At 47.6% G+C, this 6,000-nt stretch overlaps 1 pseudogene; it reads left to right on the plus strand.

Annotated features, from left to right (window-relative positions):
• LOC115175202 (ryanodine receptor 3-like) overlaps nucleotides 1-6,000 on the plus strand; it is a 210,010-nt pseudogene that overhangs the window by 134,582 nt on the left and 69,428 nt on the right.

Raw genomic sequence — 6,000 nt, forward strand, 5'->3', positions numbered from 1 at the left:
GTACAGAGTCAATGTGCAGGCTATATACAGGGGGTATAGGTACAGAGTCAATGTGCAGGCTATATACAGGGGTACCGGTACAGAGTCAATGTGCAGGCTATATAACAGGGGTATAGGTACAGAGTCAATGTGGAGGCTATATCAGGGGGTATAGTACAGAGTCAAGTGCAGGCTATATACAGGGGGTATAGGTACAGAGTCAATGTGGAGGCTATATACAGGGGGTATAGGTACAGAAGTCAATGTGCAGGCTATATAACAGGGGGTATAGGTACAGAGTCATGTGGAGGCTATATACAGGGGGTATAGGTACAGAGTCAATGTGGAGGCCTATATACACGGGGGTATAGGTACAGAGTCAATGTGGAGGCTATATACAGGGGGTATAGGTACAGAGGTCAATGTGCAGGCTATATACAGGGGTACCGGTACAGAGTCAATGTGGAGGCTATATACAGGGGTATAGGTTACAGAGTCAATGTGCAGGCTATATACAGGGGCTATAGGTACAGAGTCAATGTGCAGGCTATATACAGGGGGTATACGTACAGAGTCAATGTGCAGGCTATATACAGGGGGTATAGGTACAGAGTCAATGTGCAGGCTATATACAGGGGGTATAGGTACAGAGTCAATGTGCAGGCTATATACAGGGGGTACCGGTACAGAGTCAATGTGGAGGCTATATACAGGGGGTATAGGTACAGAGTCAATGTGCAGGCTATATACAGGGGGTATAGGTACAGAGTCAATGTGGAGGCTATATACAGGGGGTATAGGTACAGAGTCAATGTGCAGGCTATATACAGGGGGTATAGGTACAGAGTCAATGTGGAGGCTATATACAGGGGGTATAGGTACAGAGTCAATGTGGAGGCTATATACAGGGGGTATAGGTACAGAGTCAATGTGGAGGCTATATACAGGGGGTATAGGTACAGAGTCAATGTGCAGGCTATATACAGGGGGTACCGGTACAGAGTCAATGTGGAGGCTATATACAGGGGGTATAGGTACAGAGTCAATGTGCAGGCTATATACAGGGGCTATAGGTACAGAGTCAATGTGCAGGCTATATACAGGGGGTATACGTACAGAGTCAATGTGCAGGCTATATACAGGGGGTATAGGTACAGAGTCAATGTGCAGGCTATATACAGGGGGTACCGGTACAGAGTCAATGTGGAGGCTATATACAGGGGGTATAGGTACAGAGTCAATGTGCAGGCTATATACAGGGGGTATAGGTACAGAGTCAATGTGCGGGGGCACTGGTTAGTTGAGGTAATTGAGGTAATATGTACATATAGGTAGAGTTAAAGTTAAAGATAGCCTGGTTAGCAGCTGCACCTTGTCTATTCTACTATTCTAACTCTCAACAGTAAGTTGAGACCCTGACCGAATTCACCCCCCACTAAAAAAAACTGCTTTTTGAAACAAGTACAAAGATCCTCGGCGTCCTCATTTTTAAGCTATGGGCTTGCTAATATACCAACACACTGGAATCTCTCTCTCTCTCCTCTCTAGCCAACCTGAAGGAGTTGATCAGCCAGACCATGGCTAGCTGGGCTCAGGAGTGCAGCATCCAGGACCCAGAGCTGGTTCGTGTGATGTTCAGCCTGCTGAGACGTCAGTACGACGGCATCGGAGCGTTGCTCAGGGCCATGAGGAAGAGTATGTACTGTCCTTGAGTGACTCCCAGACCCAGTCTGATGTGTGGAGCGAATTGTCCAGTCTTAGCTCTCTGGGTTGTGATTTAGTATCGTGTCATTCCTTCAATTGCAATTAAATATAGGCATAGTCATACAGATTGAAAATCTAACTTTTGGTCCATTACTTGTACCAGGTTACACCATCTCTGCTGCGTCAGTACAGGACTGTGTCAACCTCCTGGCCTCTCTGGGCCAGATCAGATCACTGCTGTCTGTACGCATGGGGAAAGAAGAGGAGAAACTCATGATCGACGGACTGGGGTGAGGGGGAGAGGGAAAGTGGGTGTGGCTGTGATATTAGCACAGAGTTTCTAAGCCCAGAGGCTTCTGGGAACTCTTGTGAAACAGACCAATCAGACGAGGCCGTAGTTTGGGGTTTGACAAGTGAAACATTCTTCGTTAGTTGTTAATTTTCTAGAAAGGTAAAGACACAACCTTGATTTGAGCCGATGTCTGAAGTAGTTGAACATGTTATTACTCCAACCTCGCCCAACTGACAGACCTTTTCATTTGAGTCAAAAACAACTTTATATCGAAGGAGTGCCTTTGATTTTCACGGCTCTGCACATGTGCAGTTCGGCGACCGTTAGACCCAATGACGTGTTTCTACACATGAGGTTAGCTAGCCAACGTCTCCATGACACCGCCTACAAGTATGATCTGGGATTTCTATTGGAGAAGCAGTTTCTGCCTATCTTCATACTGCGCAGTTTTTGATATTACTCTATGTTATCCATTCACAAACAAGGTTGTTGTTTTAATCTTCTATAATTCCAGGGTCCCCCTCGCCAAAAAGCTTTCTAACCTCAAAGGTCTTTTCCGGTTTAAATAAAGGTTAAATAGAATTCATCAAACAGCTGTTAGATGAGATAATGATAATACAGTATGTTTGGCTCCACACACCTTTAGATCTCTAACCTTTGACCCCTCTGTGTTTACAGTGACATCATGAACAACAAGGTGTTCTACCAGCACCCCAACCTGATGAGGGTTCTGGGGATGCATGAGACTGTCATGGAGGTGATGGTTAACGTGCTGGGAGGAGACAAGTCACAGGTACTGGACTTTTTCAAAAATAAAGATAGAAGTTTCACACTGTTCTCTCCTTGCGTTTACTATTTTATAAGTTACCACTGATGTTTGCATCTGTTAGGAAAATATATACTGCTCAAAAAAATAAAGGGAACACTTAAACAACACATCCTAGATCTGAATGAAATAAATAATCTTATTAAATACTTTTTTATTTACATAGTTAAATGTGATGACTACAAAATCACACAAAAATAATCAATGGAAATCCAATTTATCAACCCATGGAGGTCTGGATTTGGAGTCACACTCAAAATTAAAGTGGAAAACCACACTACAGGCTGATCCAACTTTGATGTAATGTCCTTAAAACAAGTCAAAATGAGGCTCAGTAGTGTGTGTGGCCTCCACGTGCCTGTATGACCTCCCTACAATGCCTGGGCATGCTCCTGATGAGGTGGCGGATGGTCTCCTGAGGAATCTCCTCCCAGACCTGGACTAATGCATCCGCCAACTCCTGGACAGTCTGTGGTGCAACGTGGCGTTGGTGGATGGAGCGAGACATGATGTCCCAGATGTGCTCATTGGATTCAGGTCTGGGGAACGGGCGGGCCAGTCCATAGCATCAATGCCTTCCTCTTGCAGGAACTGCTGACACACTCCAGCCACATGAGGTCTAGCATTGTCTTGCATTAGGAGGAACCCAGGGCCAACCGCACCAGCATATGGTCTCACAAGGGGTCTGAGGATCTCATCTCAGTACCTAATGGCAGTCAGGCTACCTCTGGCCAGCACATGGAGGGCTGTGCGGCCCCCCAAAGAAATGCCACCCCACACCATGACTGACCCACCGCCAAACCGGTCATGCTGGAGGATGTTGCAGGCAGCAGAACGTTCTCTACGGCGTCTCCAGACTCTGTCACGTCTGTCACATGTGCTCAGTGTGAACCTGCTTTCATCTGTGAAGAGCACAGGGCGCCAGTGGCGAATTTGCCAATCTTGGTGTTCTCTGGCAAATGCCAAACGTCCTGCACGGTGTTGGGCTGTAAGCACAACCCCCACCTGTGGATGTCGGGCCCTCATACCACCCTCATGGAGTCTGTTTCTGACCGTTTGAGCAGACACATGCACATTTGTGGCCTGCTGGAGGTCATTTTGCAGGGCTCTGGCAGTGCTCCTCCTGCTCCTCCTTGCACAAAGGCGGAGGTAGCGGTCCTGTTGCTGGGTTGTTGCCCTCCTACGACCTCCTCCACGTCTCCTGATGTACTGGCCTGTCTCCTGGTAGCGCCTCCATGCTCTGGACACTACGCTGACAGACACAGCAAACCTTCTTGCCACAGCTCGCATTGATGTGCCATCCTGGATGAGCTGCACTACCTGAGCCACTTGTGTGGATTGTAGACTCCGTCTCATGCTACCACTAGAGTGAAAGCACCGCCAGCATTCAAAAGTGACCAAAACATCAGCCAGGAAGCATAGGAACTGAGAAGTGGTCTGTGGTCCCCACCTGCAGAACCACTCCTTTATTGGGGGTGTCTTGCTAATTGCCTATAATTTCCACCTGTTGTCTATTCCATTTGCACAACAGCATGTGAAATTTATTGTCAATCAGTGTTGCTTCCTAAGTGGACAGTTTGATTTCACAGAAGTGTGATTGACTTGGAGTTACATTGTGTTGGTTAAGTGTTCCCTTTATTTTTTTGAGCAGTGTATATATATTTTTATTTAGGTTGTGTAGTTAGACTGCTATATGTTTGGGTAGGATCCAAGTAGATCCAAGTAGCACTGCTGTAAACAGCCATACACGCGCTGTGCTATAAGGACTATCTGTAATGTAAAGCAGGTGCCAGGAAAGTTCATCTGTTACAAGGGATCCTACCAGGGGTCCTACTGTACCAACAAGGGATCCTACCAGGGATCCTACCCAACAAGGGATCCTACCAGGGATCCTACCCAACAAGGGATCCTACCAGGGGTCCTACTGTACCAACAAGGGATCCTATCAGGGATCCTACCTGTACCAACAAGGGATCCTACTAGGGATCCTCCCCAACAAGGGATCCTACCAGGGATCCTACTGTACCAACAAGGGATCCTACCAGGGATCCTCCCAACAAGGGATCCTACCAGGGGTCCTACTGTACCAACAAGGGATCCTACCAGGGATCCTCCCCAACAAGGGATCCTACCAGGGATCCACCCCAACAAGGGATCCTACCAGGGATCCTACCAACAAGGGATCCTACCAGGGATCCTACCCAACAAGGGATCCTACCAGGGGTCCTACTGTACCAACAAGGGATCCTATCAGGGATCCTACCTGTACCAACAAGGGATCCTACTAGGGATCCTCCCCAACAAGGGATCCTACCAGGGATCCTACTGTACCAACAAGGGATCCTACCAGGGATCCTCCCAACAAGGGATCCTACCAGGGGTCCTACTGTACCAACAAGGGATCCTACCAGGGATCCTCCCCAACAAGGGATCCTACCAGGGATCCACCCCAACAAGGGATCCTACCAGGGATCCTCCCCATAAGGGATCCTACCAGAGATCCTACCCATAAGGGATCCTACCTGGGATCCTACCCAAGAAGGGATCCTACCAGAGATCCTACCCATAAGGGATCCTACCAACAACTAACCACTCAGTACCCAGAGAGGGAATTGGAGGGTCAGGGGTTGTAAGGGCTAGGGAGGCTAGGGAGAGGAGGAGGTAAGAGTAGGGAGACGTGGGGGGTAGAGGAGTGGGAGAGATGTAGGGCAGGAGAGGGTTGGGGGGTACAGGTCAGGTAGAGCGACGTCGGGGGTAGAGGAGTATGCCAGTCCTCATGCCAGTCCTTTTTGAGGGGTGCTGGAAGACTGGGGTATGATTGAAACATATCTGCTTGGCAATCTCATTAGTCAGTAACAGTAACGTTGATTCCTGCACGGCTGTGTGTGTGTGTGTGTGTGTGTGTGTGTGTGTGTGTGTGTGTGTGTGTGTGTGTGTGTGTGTGTGTGTGTGTGTGTGTGTGTGTGTGTCTGTGTCTATGTCAGATTTACAGTTCTTACTGACAGACTGACTTGTTGCCAGTGATCCTTTTAGCAGCTGTTTTTAACTCTATTGATTCAGTAACATGACACGAGCTCCATACCCACTTAGGCCATAGTTCTCACTTGAGATCTCTCAATCTCAAACTAATATTTTTATGTGATGTAATGTGATATATTGTATGTAATATATTTAAATGTAACAAATATTTTCCATTCCT

This window comes from Salmo trutta, chromosome 35 (assembly GCF_901001165.1).
Source record: "Salmo trutta chromosome 35, fSalTru1.1, whole genome shotgun sequence".
Classification (NCBI taxonomy): Eukaryota; Metazoa; Chordata; class Actinopteri; order Salmoniformes; family Salmonidae; genus Salmo; species Salmo trutta.